Source organism: Dermochelys coriacea, chromosome 7 (genome assembly GCF_009764565.3).
Source record: "Dermochelys coriacea isolate rDerCor1 chromosome 7, rDerCor1.pri.v4, whole genome shotgun sequence".
In the NCBI taxonomy this organism is placed as follows: domain Eukaryota; kingdom Metazoa; phylum Chordata; order Testudines; family Dermochelyidae; genus Dermochelys; species Dermochelys coriacea.
The window spans coordinates 84,799,744-84,816,655 of NC_050074.1; the positions used below are offsets into that span (position 1 = coordinate 84,799,744).

The 16,912-nt window shown below is 42.1% G+C and overlaps 1 long non-coding RNA gene across 1 annotated transcript in view; it reads right to left on the reverse strand.

The window, feature by feature from the left end:
- Window positions 1–16,115, reverse strand: part of LOC122461111 — a 67,512-nt gene extending 51,397 nt beyond the window's left edge. The window contains exon 1 of the long non-coding RNA XR_006282849.1: window positions 16,074–16,115. This is a non-coding gene — a long non-coding RNA (uncharacterized LOC122461111). The remainder of the gene's footprint in view (window positions 1–16,073) is intronic.
- Between the last annotated feature and the right edge of the window lie 797 nt (window positions 16,116–16,912).

Here is a 16,912-nt window from a genome sequence, read left to right on the forward strand (position 1 = left end):
TTTCTGCCAGAGCTTTATATTATATTATATATATATACACCCAATGCTCAAGTCTAGTTAGCGCCTCGGTTTGCAGCTGCAATTTAGCTTTTAAACTGCAGTGCCCTGCCAGTGGATAAAAAAGAGCAATCTGATTTACAAATTATATGTACACATGGAAATAAGCCCATGATTCCCTAGCATTCCAAGGTGGAATTCACTGGCATAGCACTGTGATATCACTGATATTTTTTAAAGTCACTTTTGGTGTTTCCAGAGGAAAAAAAAACACATTTATTCCCTGAACATTCCATGTGCTGAAGGATAGTGATATTACTCACTATTGGCCTTCCTTCCGGAGTTGAAGCATTGAACCAAACATATTATTTCTGGGACTGCGAAGTCATTTTGAATTTACAAACACTTTTCCTGTCATTTAGAACCATGGGGGTTTTCACCAATCTGAATCAATTTTAAAAAATGAATTAAAAGTTTATCTAGCGAGAGGGAAGCCTGTGCTGTAGGACAGAGAACTGCTCAAAATCAGGGCTGCCACAAGAAGGTACCCTGTACACAGTGTATATACTGTCTTGGTTCTCAACTGCAGCCAAAAACTCAACTCAACATGGGGGGGGGCAGGTGTCAAGGAGTCAGTTACAGCTCCCCAGTTCTAGGGCTCATTCTGTACCACTCCATCCCCCAATGTGAGTGAGAGCAGCTTACCGACTTTTGTAACTTACACCATTGGTGTATAGTCCCTAAAGGACTATGCACAAATCGAGGATCAGCACAGTGGACAAGAGCTCTGCTATACACCCTCCCCACTCTCTTCTCAGCACATTCTCTCTGCCAAGGTGCAGGGATGGGCTGAGGCAGGAAATGGCTCCTCTGCCTTGACGTGAGAATTCTCAGCTGTCCATTTACACCCAGACTCTAGCTGCTTTGTGTTGCCACAGTGGATCTAGGAATCTGGCCCACTTGGTCAATTTTAGCTATTAGAATTTCTCGTGGATCCCATTTCTTTCTTGTTTCACAGTCTCTCTCAATTTGGAACAATTTCCTAAATGCTCATATCTGAGTCGTATTTTTGACCTGTATTGCTCAAGTGGGTTCAAAATTAAGCAAAATGAGTGTGCCCATCTCTTATACTATGTCATTTTCAAGTTAATCCACTCGAATGAGGTCTCAGCATTGGCATTGTTTATGATGGTTGAGATTCTCAAAGCAGTGCAGGGAATTTAGCCACAGATTTTATCAAAATTAAATCCCCTGAACTGCTGTAAAAATCTCACCTTGTGCCTGTGCTTCTATGGGAATCTTCAGAAACAATGTCAAAGGCGCAAGTCACAGAGCACCTTCACTCTGGTTACCCACACCCCTCCCCGTGCATTGGTGTAACTTTAAAGCATGTTATTAATTGTGAAAGATATTTCTGAGTAGAATTTCATAGCACTGAATAAATCCAACTCCCAATCCTTGTTGTTATACTACAGAAGTTCTGAAACTGTGCTCCACGGAGCATTTGTTGGGGGCCCATGGAAAGAGGGGTGTGTCACATGGTGTTGACTTTCCTAGTTTCCAACAGCTAAAGTGGATTAAGATGACTAAGAATACAATCAATGCTTTCTTAATATACTTTTTCCACAAGCAGTTGCTGAAGTTGACACAGGGATGTTATGTGAAGAGATCTGAATGGTTGTGAATGGAAGTGGAAGTGTCTATAAGATGATCTTGCTATTAAGATGTGATTCATGCTATAAACATAGCTCTCCAAACATTTTGCAGCTCCATCAGCCTTTTAGACTGCCAGCTTTATACTACTGTGTGAGTGTGTGCGTAACCTTTATGCTCTCTGCCAGGGTTTCTGTCCTCTTTCTAACATCTTTAACACTTGCTGCCATCTAGAGATAAGAATTAGAACTTAAGGCACAAACATTCACATAGTAATTAACAAAACAAGGAAGAGTTGACTAGTACTAGGGCCCTCACATTACACAGAGAAGAAGGAGTGAGTGGGCAAGAGTCTGCTAAATCATTTAGTAGCAGACTCATATGTACATGGATCACTGTTGTAACCTGGGGCTTGATGTCTCTTCTATTTTTCTAATTTATAATAGGCAATACCTAAAATATTCATATGAAAGAATTAAGGGTTCTTTTCTGAAGAGATTGATGTGTAGACACTGGAAACAGGTGGCTTGGTGCATTAAGCATTGGTCCAGCCTGGAGTCTGCTTTGCGTGAAGTGTAATTAAAGCAATCGCTCCTGTTTAGAACTGGGACAAGGTGGGGTCTGTCTAGAGGGCGTGGAGGGATTTCAAACCAGGAGGAAAACCTCACACTAGCTGAAAGATTGTCCTGAGTTTCAACTGAGGGTCTCAAAGCACTTTACATACACTAATTAACTGAGCCTCTCAATTGCCTGTGAGGAATAGAAATTGTATATTACCCACTTTACAAATGGGTAAATTGAGGCACGGAGGGGCTCTGAACCTGATCTAGTGCCAACTGAATTCAGTGGAAAGATGCTCATTAACTTGAGGGTTTTGAATTAGGCACTCTTTGAATTATTGGTGGAAACAGGAGCAGAACCTATGAATCCTGATTCACATTCCCCTGCACTAGCCAGTAGAGACAGCTCTGTGTTGTGAGGGTTCTATTTTAGCTCGGCTGCAGCTCTCCAGGGACAAAAAAGCGAAGTGAATTACCCATCCACTTCCTCTGAGCCATAGCAAGGGTAAATGATTCTTTTCAGGTTGGGCTCCTTTCAGGTTCCCTTGAATTACAGTACCTTTCACTCTTGCAAGATACCAGCTTTACTTCTCCAGCTTTGCTAAGGTTGCCAGAGCAGAGAAAGATTGATGAGGTCAGTTATAATCATAAATATTTTCTTTTAAATAATTGAAACAGCTTTTGATTTCCTTTCCATTCTGCAAGCTCTCGGAGCAGCAACGCACTCTGGAGACTTGAGACTGAATGTGCCTGCCTTTCTAAAAGCAGAAGGACCCATATATAAAATAAAAACCTATACATTTCATATAGGATCAGATTTTTAGGTGCTCAGCACCTACAAATGGGGCCAGATTTTCAAAAGAGCTCAACTTCCATTTAGGCACTAAAACAGGGACCAGATTACAAAGTGCTCAACTCCCACCATCGCACTTCCAGACAGATTTTAAAAATTACCCAGCAGTCAATGCTCTAAGATGTTTTGAAAATGTGTCCCATTATGTATTGCCTCACATGACACATAGATCTAAGAATAATCATTATTTTTAATAACACTAGATCTTATGTTTCTCATCAGTAAATCTCAGAGTGCTTTACAAAAAAGTATCTTTTTTTTTTCTTTTTCTTTTTTTTACAGACTGGGAAAATGAGTCACGAAGAGGTTAAGTGATTTTCCCAGGCCACTCAGAAAGCCAAGAATAGATGCCAGGGCTCCCGAGTCCCAGTCCAGTACCCTACTCACTAGGCCACACTGTCTCCCAGTATACAAATACATCTTTTAAAGTATATTTAAAAACACAGCAAAGATTAGCATCTCCAACAATAAAGCCCCAAACCTCTATCATTAACAAGCAAAACATGGAAAAAGTCAATGAAAGTTCATAAAGTCCACAGTTCTGAGTGTGTCTGTCCCTGTAGCAGGGTGGTAACCCCACTCAAGCCAGAAGGGGATAAAGCAGCCCCAGAGAGGGCTGCAGAGAGGAAAAGAAGGCTGACTGGGAAAGCAGCCACAGCTGTGGCCAGCTTAATCAGGGTTCAGCTGGCCCTTATAAGAGCGCTGTGGGCCAGAAGTAAAGACAGACATTCTCTCTAGCTTTCTAGAAGGGTACCTAGGGTGGAACGGTGCTAGGGAAGGGCAGAGGGAGCTGGGGAGCTCCAGCCAAGCAAACCTGCAGGCCTAGTTAAGGACACACAAAAGGTATAGCAGGGTACCTGAAATGGAGCTGTGCTGGGGAAGGGCAGAGGGAGCTGGGGAGCTCCAGCCTAGCAAAGCTGCAGGCCTAGTGAAAGGCCTATAAAAAGGTAATGGGACTGCAGAGAGGCAGCCCAGAGACAGGCAGAGGTTGCTGGTCCAACCCTCCTTGCCAATGATGAGTGGTTCATAGACTGCAGTCTGCCCCAGGGAGCGGGGGCTAGATAATGAATGGCAGTGGCCACTGAGGCAAAGTTGGGGGTAGAGGGTTGGGGTTTCCCTGGGAGGTGAGACCCAGAGCAAGGGGGTACTGTGATAGGCAGAACCCCTGGGGAAATGGCATTGGGGTCTGGGAGGAACACAGGGGGGCTGGTGGCAGGTGAGACACCAGCCTGCAGAGGGCACTCCTGGCTGGAGGAGCTAATTCTCAGGATGACCGACAGGAGGCGCTGCACCAATGAGTCATCACCCCAGGACAGTCCCTTTAAGGGATATCCTTTTTTTGGTGCCTAGTGTACTGCACCCCATATCAAGTCCCTATAATTCTTTCTGTCCCATATTTAAGCTACAATCATTTGAAGGATCATGCACAGCAATGCTTAGGTATGATTTTATATCATGATTACATCTAAATGAAGAAAATACATCTCTCCCCAACGTAGTCCTCTTCAATACTTCCTATGTGCTGCAGTTAAAGTGATTATTTTTCCACCCACTCTTATGGCCATTTTGTCTCCTTTCGTTTGTACCTTCATTGGCCTTTCTGCATCAAGTCTGAACTCTTTGTCCTTAATAGTCCTTCCCATGAGTGCTTAGACTAGGCTGGGATTTATGGAGACTCTGTGTGATGGTACTACAGGCTATATTTATTTAGTCTGGAATCTTAGAAAGCCAAAGAGAACTATAGGGCCTTGTCTGTGTCCAGTGGCCTCCATAAAGAATCTTCTTGTTTGTTACAATCAGATCCTGATTCTTTCCCACACTGAGGGACATCACCATAAATAGCATTATTTTCAAGATGCTGCACAATTGTCCAGGCCTACAGCTGAGCCCTGGGGCATCCTTGCTTTCCACCTCATGACCCACCCATTCTGACATGTCTCCTCCCACTTGTGTCTTCATGCCATCCTATCTACCTGTGAGACCTCCCTCTCCTTGGCCACAAGCCATCCTCACCCTGCCTTCAAATCTTTCCCTCACCCTCACTACTTTCCCACAGCTCGCCTCTCCTCCCAGGTTATCTGCTTTAGTCCCAAAATTTAAAAAAAAAAATCTTGTATTTTCAAACTTAATTCACAGCACTGCTTTAGCCTCTTCCCATTTGTTATTGTTACTTTAATCTGTCCCTGAATCCAACAGGCACTTATCTTGCAAAGGGGCACCATCCACTAGGTTCCTTACATTTGTATAGTGTCCCACAGACTCCACACCTGTGTAAAGGTCAGCACAGGTTTCTCCCTTCCCTTTAACTTCCTTGTCTGTTTCTGTAGTTCCCTGTGTTCAAACTTTCCACACACAAAACAACCTTGTGCAAAAAGCATGGAAAAAACTTATGCTTAAATTTTTGTTCAGACCTTTATGAGCAAGTTCTGACACACCCTTAATGATAATGGGAGTTTAGTAGACACCCGCTATATAATACATACACCTAAAGACACTCCAAAGAGAAAAATCAGTACTTATTAATTAGGCTGTACACTATACTAATTCCATTTATAGGATCAGAAAGATAGAAATTGATTTTGGCTGTGTATTCCAGTGGATACAGTGTACTTAGATTTTCAGAAAGTCTTTGACAAGGTCCCTCACCAAAGGCTCTTAAGCGAAGTAAGCTGTCATAGGATAAGAGAGAAGGTCCTCTCATAGACTGGTAACAAGTTAAAAGATAGGAAACAAAAAGTAGGAATAAATGGTCAGTTTTCAGAATGAAGTGAAATAAATAGTGGTGTTTACCAGGGGTCTGTATGGGGACCAGTCCTATTCAACATATTCATAAATGATCTGGAAAAAGAGGTAAACAATGAGGTGGCAAAATTTGCAGATGATACAAAACTACTCAAGATAGTTAAGTCCCAAGCAGACTGTGAAGAGCTACAAAAGGATCTCACAAACCTGGGTGACTTGGCAACAAAATGGCAGATGAAATTCAATGTTGATAAATGCAAAATAATGCACATTGGAAAACATAATCCCAACTATACATACAAAATGATGGTCTAAATTAGCTGTTACCACTCAAGAAAGATCTTGGAGTCATTGTGGATAGTTCTCTGAACACATCCACTCAATGTACAGAGACAGTCAAAAAAGCGAACAGAATGTTGGGAATCATTAAGAAAGGAATAGATAATAAGACAGAAAATATCATATTGCCTCTATATAAATCTTGACTACTGCGTGCAGATGTGGTCGCCCCATTTCAAAAAGAGATGTATATTGGAATTGGAAAAGGTTCAGAAAAGGGTAACAAAAATGATTAGGGGTATGGAAGAGCCGCCACATGTGGAGAGATTAATAAAGCTGGTACTTTTCAGCTCGGAAAAGAGACAACTAAGGGGGGAATATGATAGAGGTCTATAAAATCATGACTGGTGTGGAGAACGTAAATAAGGAAATGTTATTTACTACTTCTCATAACACAAGAACTAGGGGTCACCAAATGAAATTAATAGGCAGCAGGTTTAAAACAAACAAAAGGATGTATTTTTTCACATAATGCACAGTCAACCTATGGAACTCCTTGCCAGAGGATGTTGTGAAGGCCAAGACTATAACAGGGTTCAAAAAAGAACTAGATAAATTAATGGAGGATAGGTCCATGAATGGCTATTAGCTGGGAATAGGTGACAGGGGATGGATCACTTGATGATTACCTGTTCTGTTCATTCCCTCTGGGGCAACTGGCATTGGCCACTGTCCAAAGACAGGATACTGGGCTAGATGAACCTTTGGTCTGACCCAGTATGGCTGTTCTTATGTTCTTATTAAGTTAAAAATTCATTAATTTTAACTTTAATTTTAAAAAATAGAATTAGAATGATATACAAAATCTCTCATTGCAGAAAAACACGGACGATAAAAACCATGGACAGATAAAAAAGGAGAGCCTTATAACTGATTTTGCAACCATTTAAGCACATGCTTCCCTTTCCGCACATGAGAAGCCTCATTCAATTCAACATGCTAAACTCCTTAGAAAATCCAGGCTAGTTCTTAGCTGAGATCTTGAAAATCTGGTGCTTAACTCTCACAAAATTGTCCTAATTTTAGAATATCTGAAATTCTATACATAACAGAATATGCTTGAACTTTTTCTAGTCTAAAAAACATTGTGTCATAATATGGTTTTATAAAACTGGCCAATTTTGCAATGTTTATATAGTTGCATGAACCTGATCAAAGCCCACTGGAATTTAAAGGGAGTCTTTCCACTCACCTGAGTACATTTTGGATTAGGCTCTACATTGCTTTTACAATGTAGTTGATTAAACATAGAGCACATCTGCAATATTTTACACCTGTTTTTTCACCTCGTGTGTGTGGCAAATGATGTGGGCTAATACGATAGCCTAGTGATTCTCTGAATTCCCCTCGCTTCATAGAGATTTTTCAGTACTGAAGTAATCTGATATCCAGAGGTGAGCAGGCACATATGGAGGAAATAAACAGAGTTTCATGGGTCAGCTGTTTTATGCTGTCATGAAACTAGTTCCTCTGTTAACACCAGGTAATGCTAAACTTAACCTACATTACCACAAGAGCCTACAGAGCCACCATGTATTTACCATGTCATCACTGTTCTAATGATCTGGCTCTGTACTGCTCAGACCTACCATGTTGCACACATGTTGGAGTAGGACACGTGTTAAATCATAGAGGGCTGACACCACAGTTCACAGGAAAAACTCCTGTTGACTTCATTTGGAGTGTTGTCCTAATAAAGAGGGCAGAATCAGGCCCAGCATTTCCCATGGAAATGCCCTTTTATTCTGCCCGTTAGTGTGCAAGGATCCTGGTGCAAGTCTGGATCCTGAGCATATATCAACATATTCAGCCACCAGTCCTTTGGCTTCTCATCACCTAGGAAAAATTGCTGGGATTAAGATGCTATCCTCACCAGCATGAGGAAGAGGCTTCATCACTGCCACACTCATGATTCTACCCCGCTTCCTGAAAATGGTCCATGTTCCCTTTTGTGTATCCAAAACACATCGGCCAAACTCCTGGCTCCTCCTTTGGTCACATCACCCCTTTCCTGTCCTCCCCGAATTGAATCCCAATGCCTCAACATAGTGGGCCAAATTCATCCCTGGGATAATTCCACTGAAATCCATGAAGCTACATTCCGGATGAGCTAGGCACAATGTTTTATTAATCATTTTCATATAAAACCTTCAGGGATCTGCATACCCCAGACCTCATTGCCCACTAGGTCTCATAGGGCAGTTACTTAGAACTCAAGAAGCTAGCACCTTCTTTTGTCCAGCTATTAAAGAAAGAATTGGCAGTCTACCCTTTTCTATCTGTAACTTCCACCACTTCACACTTAGGAAACTCCCTCATTCAATGTTTTTAAAAGTTAAATGTCCCTTCTGATCAACACTGCCAAGCTCATGTACAATCCCATGTGTGTCAAAGTGCATTAGACATGAGTGGATTGTAATGTACTTTACTGGGGAATGCAGAGCTAGCTGACACATTTAATTCCTTGTTTTCTCCACATCAATCCCTCCTTTGCCCTCCTCCCTATTGCACTTTTTTCAGTGTCAAATTTTCCCTAAATGTGTATTTGGAAAAGTTGAAGATAAGGCTTTGTCCCTGAATACCTGCCAACCCTAACAAGCAGACAGCTCTTTTTTTTTTAATTCTATTAATATTGTTTGAAAGACAGAGTAGATTTGAATTAGAGTTTCAGTGGGTATGTTCTTTTGAAGCAGAGCCCTTGTCTGTATAGCACCTTGCTCGCTGATGGCACTATACAAATAACTGTACATCACAGACCCATCCATGAAGAAGTATCCTATTCTGCATTTAAACAAAGCAAAATAAAAAGTGTGTATGTGTATATGTTAATATCTATATCATAAGTTATTAATGGATGTTGCCACTTCTCCTCAAGTAACATGCTGGTTGAGTAGCATTTGGTCAGCTTCACAAGTTAGTCAAATGGTGCAAAAAACAATTTTCATGGAATAAATTTGATGAAAACTAACAAGATTCATTAAATCACATATTTGCTGAGGAGTATTTGATCCACACTGAAATTAGATACTTTTTGTAATATCTTCACTACTGCCTGAGAATAATTCAGTGGGCCAACTCCTTTGCTCTCTTCCCAGTCCAGGTTTTGTAGATAATTATGAAGTGGCAAGGCTAGACCTTCAGGCAGCAGGCTAAGCTGAATATTTGTGATAAATATTGATGGTTAGACTACCTCATCCCCACGTGAGACAATTAAAGTGGCATGAAGCACAGGCTAAACTTGTCTTTAAACTTGTCTTTAAGTGTAAGATTGTGTTTGTTTTTCATCTGGCTATTGTGATCTCATTAGCTGCTGTGGCACTACACATATAGAAATACACAGTGGTCTTGTACTGTCTGTGGTCGCAGCAATATGCCATTGCCAGGAGACCAACTGACAGCTGTTACTCAGCCCAAGTACAGAAATGTTTTTGCTGTAGGATGAGGCTGACAGAACAGTTGAGTTATACATTTCAATGATAAAAACTAATTTTACTGCTCATATAATATTGCTACAATGCCATGGTTATAACCTCTCAGGTCCACTCAGGAATCTTATGGGCCAGGTTATGCAGCCCTTTGTCTCCCGGTGAGCACTGACTCAGTTAAGTGGTCTTATTGAAGTTAAAAGAACTACTCACATTAGTAAAAATACCACAATCTGGCCCATTATTTTCTCAGATTGATAGAAGAGTTAGCAGGAGAGAAACTGAAAAGCAGCCGAGATGCAGACTCCATCATGTACAATGGAGAGACAGACTGACAGCTTGAGGAATCTCTAAATAGGTGTCATTAGGCCAGGGCATCATTTAGAAGACTGTTACAATTCCATCTCAGTGGAAAATATGGAGAAGGGAAAGAGAGAGTGCAGTTAAGCAAAATAATTTAGTTTGTGTAATTTTCTGGTTCCTTAGTTCTCACAGGTATTTTGGTTTGGATTTTAAAGAATTTTTCCCCTCTCCACTCCCTTCTCTTCCTTAATCCAGCTGTGCAGCCAAACTCCCATGTTAATGACATCAAAGCATTTTGGTACAAGAGAATATTAATTAATGCAACATAAAAAATTCAGCATTTGTATTTCTTTGCAGGATAACTGGATTAGAAGCCACAAGATGGCGAGGATAGCAAACCTTACTTTTAAATAGCAATATCTTTAATGATCCTCAAGACACAGTGAAAGTCTGAAAAATCATTTCAGAAGTTCATGAAATGTGCTGCATTTGAAGCAATCACAGCCATTAGGAATCCAGAGGAGTTAGAAATGTAACAGTAGAGATGAAAAAGAGTTTAGTTGAACTACATACAGAGAAGAGAAAGTTCTCCGTGCTTCTCCAGAATCCCATCCTAAAACTAGGCAGCAGTCTAATAAGTGATCACACATTCAGCTAATGAAACAAGCTTCAAAGTCTGAATGGCTGATCCTGGAGGCACACCACCATTTCCAACAGCTTCTGAAAGCTATCTTTTCCAAATTAACCTTTTCATGGATGTCACTCACTGCAGAATGGTTGAACATTGTTAATGAATAAGGCTCCCCGGTGTGAATCTCTCAACTTGCCAGGGAAAAGGATGCATCCTGTGGCTATTATCTGCAGTCCAGAAGGCTCCTTGTCATCTGACACAGCTACCCAGAACTCTCCACAAGTTTCTGACTGAAGTGAGATTTTCCTGCCTACTGTAGGCTGTGTCTGTGAGGACGAGTGGAGTGGAGCATCTCACACCAGTTCTTTCCACTAAATATTTGCCTCCTGACTGACAGGTTGGCATTGCCAGCTGACAAAGCTCTCAGTGACTTGACAAGTTCCAACTATTTCAGACTGGCAGCTTTGGTAGTTCCTCCATGCTACAGCCAGTTCCAGTCCAGCATTTGCCAGGCACCTGGAACTAGGTCAGGGGAGATACTGTTGGATACACATCTCAACCTAACATGGATACACTTCTCAACCTAACCCCACCATTTTTGTTCACTTAGAAAATTAAAGGCAATTCCTTTTCAAAAGTGGACCTATTTTATTATTTGTTCTGATGAGAATCTTTTTATAGACACTGTGGTTTAGCATCTCTGCCTTTCCAGGGCACAAAGAAGGAAGTGTGGAAGAAATTGTCAGTTAGCCCTAAGAATGCTAGCTCACCACATCCCTGGGAGAAAGGGATTTTGCACAGCCCAGCTTGCGTAACTAGAAAGGGTTCCTGCATGCCTCTGTGCAGCCTTATTAATTATCTCAAGAGCAGCCTTGTACATGAAGTACATGAGATGTCTGCCAATACAAATAATACACGGAAGAGTAACAAGGTAGTATGAAAGGGAAAGGATGTTGGACTGGGCAACATCTATAACATTATACAGTTACTCAGTGAAGGTAGTGCTTACCCTGAGTGAGCAGAAAAAATCATCTTTTAAAAGAGTACAGAGTGAATAAAGTAAAGGCTCTCTTCCAAGACAAAGTGGCATCATGACGTGTGTGTTGCATCACAGTGTTGTGGCATAACCATCAATGGCAACAACATGTTGAGATTAGTATCAGTGTCAATGATATTTTGGGATGCTCTTCATGCCTTCCAGGACAATCCCATCCAAAAACCAATACTGTCCCACCAAAACCAGAAGTCCAGACTGCCCACCTGTAACTAGTGAGCCTCCACAAAATACAACACGTTGTTCAATAAAGATGTGCAAAGGTTATAAATATATAATAAATAAATATAAATATAAACCACCTGTAGGTTACATGCATGTAAGGAAAAGTTATAAGAAGCAAATGATGTCAAAATGTTATAAGCAGCATGATCCATTTGGAGACTCCAATATCAGCTACCAATTCCTAAGAGGTTCAGTTGGGTAAATGGCATGGAAGCATTACAATCCCCAGGCTGACAAGTCATTGGGAGCTATCTAGATAGGGATAGCACCTCACTTTTCCAAAGTCATGACAGTTTTCATCATTGCTCTGAATGGAACAGGCTGGTGCTTCTCCTCTTAGACCTATTGTAAGATTTGTTTCCTTCTGTCTGAAGGCTATTCCCAAAAGGCAGATTAATTTTAGGGGCCAGTTATGGCTGTAATAACAGAGATGGAATTAATTACAGTCTTCTGGACATTTTATTAAGGCTATTCAAGTGGCAAACACAGAATTGGTTGTTTGCTCACAGTGGCATGCAGTATAGATTATGCAGGGCCCTGATCCCGCAATTGACTGTTTGCAGACAGACTGCTCTGCAGGGCACAGGATTATATGTAAAGCAAAAGGTAGAATGTGCTTTTCATAAGCCCAGGCAGGAACACAATCCCAATAGTACATCAGAGAAAGCATCTAGGACAGTGATACTCAGACCTCAGTGGTTCAAGAGCCAAATTAGTGATCAACATTACCCAAAAGAGTTGCAGTAATGTGAATTCATTGTTTCATTTACTATTTATTTTTTTCCCCTTGGTTATTCTGACGAAGTATTCACTCTGATTGGTTAATAATTAAATCACATGGTGTTTTAATATCACGTGGTGCAATGAGCGAGGAGACATATTAAAGAGCCACTTGCAGCTCCTGAGCCCAAGTCTGAGTATTACAGATCTACAGAATGAGTAACAGTGGGCAATGTAACCTGATTGTATCATCCCAAACCTTCCTATTTATAACTTCTTGAATTATTTTGCATGCAAATTATTTTTCTGTTTATCAGACTCATTAGTATGAAACCCAAACTTGTAATTAGTTCCTCCTTATACTGGGCTTTAAAAAGAGTGGTTCAGTATGGAAATAATTTAAAACAAAGTACTTCCAATGAATCCAACTCTGATCCTGCTTAAAAGTTACACATTAAACATCTCCACATTTATTGCCTGCTACTCTCTGGGGAGGTAAAGGGGAGAATGCTGAGTCAGATGGAAATGAATGAGGATGACAGAAAACAGAAGAGAACGGAAGGAGGGAAAAGCGAGAGGCAGACAGAGGAAAGAGGATGGAAAAAGAAAACTTTGAAAGCACAAGTAAAAACATCCTTCTTATCTAGTGTCAAATTACTGCAATAAAATACCTATTAAAGTGAGATATTGATGTTGGGAGACGTGGGTGGGTAGGAAGAAGGGAGCTTGAGAGAACCTGGTTTAGATAAATGAAGACAGCAGCCCCAATATTGCTTTGTATAGAGGTGGGGTAATATCACGAGGACACTGGCTGTTGAAGAGGGAGCAGGACCAGAGGACCCATGCCTTCTCAGTACACTGCAATTTGGTCAATGAATTGGGCTTATAAGAAGGTACCTGGGGCCCTACAGAAGGGGAGACTAGGTGAGTTTAGGTCTGGATCTGTCAAGGAGAAGGGCAGAAGGTGAGAGCCACCAGAGGCAGGAGGTTGTTTGTAGTTCCTGGGAGAAGGCTGGAGGTAGGAGAGCTTCAAGAGGGGTTTGCTGGTTGGTGTCCCCAAGCCAGAGAGACAAGGCTGGAGAACTGAAAGTCAGAAAGCAGCAGAGGGGTTTCCTGCTGGCTTTAAGCCAGAGAACTGGTGCCAGGGCCTGGAGAGAGCTGAAAGCAGGGGAGCAGTGGCAGAGCTTACCTGCTGACTTCTCCAGGGCCAGAGAGCAGGATCCAGAGAAACTGTGAAAGGGCCAGGGGAGTGAGGGATGCTTCCCAGCAAACACGCTCCCAGCAGAGAGGTGGTAGAGGTTCCTGGTGGGATGTGCAGGTTGAACTCCAGTTGGAAGAGCTGAGGTGGTTGTCCAGGGACAGGAGGGGACTGACAGAGTCCAGGCGTAGCCAAAAGGTCTGCGATGTGGGGTGCCATGGGATGAGACATTGGGTGATCTTAATGACTATTTACATGGGGTGTGATGAATGGATTTTATTCTGGGACTTTTGTTATGGACTATTTTGTGCAAGTTTTATAATAAGTGAGCCTCAGGGAGGGGTACTGAGAGAGAAGACCTGAAGTGCAGTTATGGGGTTACAGGAGAGGGGAAACTGAGGCAGGGCTCACATGTTGTGCCCGTCATGCTATGGCTTGTTGCAGGGGGTTGCTCCTGGTGGGGTTGCTGTACAACAGGGAGCCTGCTCTGGTTTTGATGTACATATGTTGATATTTCAGTAGAACATAACTTCCCTCTAGCACAGTAAATACGATTGCTTTTATTTTCCTGCTTCTGAACCATCTCCAAAATTATCTCAAATGCTGGAAATGACACTGGTTATTATACATTTTCCCCAGGGAACAGCCATGAACCCACCATTTTTATAATCAATCCAGATTTTCAACTTCACTCAAGTCTAAATGACAGCATTTATAGAGAAGGGGGTGGGGAAGCACCCCCACTCCTCTTCCTAACATACACAGCCCCATTGCACATACACGCTTCCTTTTGCTTGGCTAGCTAGGAGCCTGCTTGGGGGCAGAAATTCCTTTCAGAAACATCCGTGCTCCCCTTCTCTTTGCCATAGTGTATCCCATCTCCACAGGATGATTCAATACTGCATCATCATACAACTTCAAGGCCCTCTTATCTGGATCTCCTTTAAACACTAGAGGGTATCCTACAAGGTTCCAGAATCTTTCTCATCACACTGGACCTTCTAGGAAATTGTGGAAGGAGTGGGCAGCTTGATCCAGTCAATTACAAACTGTTTCCCAACACTGCTACCAAGGAAGACAGTTCATTGGTCTTCTGATATCAAAAGCAAAAGGCTAGGCACGCTAGCAGGCACAGAGGGAGAAATTAGTTAATAAATACAAAGCAATGAGATCTTTGTCTTTTTGACCCAAGACTGTCTCTTAAATTCAGAAAGCTCCCAGAGAACTAACAGCTCCCGTTTTCACGCAGTTGAGCATAGTACCACCTGAAGGCAAGGAAGCACTTTATCTTTCTCTCTGCTCCAGAGGCCCACCCCTTTTCCTCTCTTCTGTGAGCAACCAACAGGCCAAGTTCTCTGCTAGTGTAATTAGGTGACTTCAGTGGAGTTACACCATCAGAGAATTTGGCCCTCTCTCTTGAGCCTGTCTTTGTAGGCAGTGTAGGCTGACAGGAAGCAAGGAGGGGTGCAGAAAAAGGGGTCGCTCACGTCAGAAATATCTGAGTGACCAATATTGTTCTGAAGAGGGTCTGACTACATCCCCCATTTCCCTGGTGGTGCCCAGGTGCTCTGTTAGGTGAATACACGCAGGTGATTGAATGAAAAAGCAACAGCTCCCTATACCAGCTCCATCCTCCATAATTAGAAGTACTAAAATTATCCAAAAATAGGGAAAGTGAAGCAGGAGAAGACAGATGTTTCCATGCAGCTGGCTTCTCTGTTTTCCACAAGATGCTGATAAATACAAATACTGAGGTTTGACAGATCCTGCTTGGCTGCATTCTTTCTGCCTGACAGAAAATTAAAAACAGCTGTACTAGATTTAATCATCTGCTCCCCTTAAATAACGAACTAGATGGAGGAGAGGAAATGGATTTATTCATGTCATTTACTGAAAAATGTTTACTGAGCTAACAAGCCCCATGCTCTTAGCTCAAAAAATCAGGGGGAAGGGAATTCATGGAGAACCTCAGCTCTGGCCATGGGTGGATAGACTGCCCGGGTAGAGACGTGAGATAAGAACTTTGTTAGGTATATTAGTCCTGCCACCGACAGAGGGAGGACTATGCCTTAGACTCCTTTTAGTCCCCCTAAGTGCACCCCACCAGTGACAGGCCTGGCTTCCTGCATCTTGCTCTGAGTAGAACCAGGTAATCCAGGCACTTAGATTGGCAGATCTTTGAGATCCCTGGGTCCTCAACCACAGTTCCAACTCAATTTTGGCATGGGTATGAGTTTCCATTTGGGAGCCTAGGACAGCATACATTTGCAGGGACACAAACAGCACCTTTGTAACAAAGAATTATTACTTCCTTCCTCAAAAGGTGCAAAGGGTAAACAGAATAGAATGCCTACAAGCATTGGTATTACTTACACTTTGTAAGTTCCCCTTAGGCCAACCAACTACATCTCTGGCATATCTAATATCAAACAGATATCACATGACCCTCAGCTTATTTATAAAAAATACTATACAGTTCCCTCTCTTTCTCCACATCCCTGAAAAAGATAGATATTTGTAGGAATGGGGTGGGTTGGGAAGGGAAACAATCAGTTGATTTAGCGAAGCTGTTTGACTGGAACTATAGTTTTGTCATGGAACCAAGAATTTATTTTAAACCCGACCCTGTTGGGAGGCCTGCCAAAGAGTTCAGCATAAGATCCAAACACTAGGTCAGCAGTTTACAGAGCAGCTTTTCACTTCATGTCTGTCTCTGACACCTGCCCTCTAACTCCACTCCCCACCAGCCTGCAATCCCTCCAATCTATTATCCCATGGTCCCACCCCATCTCCTCCAATCACTTTAAATGGGAAAGAACTGTGTGTGAAAGCACAGATAATTGTTAGCTTCAGAATTGGGGGGGCATGAGGGGAGTTGGGGGTTATGGTAAATTTTAGGATTAATAGAAGCAACTTGATGCCTCAGGTAGATTCTCCATCACTGCTGATTTTTAAATCAAGACTGGATGTTCTTCTCAAAGATCTGCTTTAGGAGTTATTTTGGGGAAGTTCTCTGGCCTGTGTTATACAGGAGTTCAAACTAGATGATGACAATGGTCCCTTCTGGCCTTGAAATTTATTAATTGAAAGGGAAGAGTTTCTTGTTGATATAAACTATGTTCCAACTGCAACAGACAAAGTGACCAATGGCTAGATGTGACTGCTCCAGCTTCTGTACACTGGTAAACAAGGTCTACTAAACTGTCTACTAG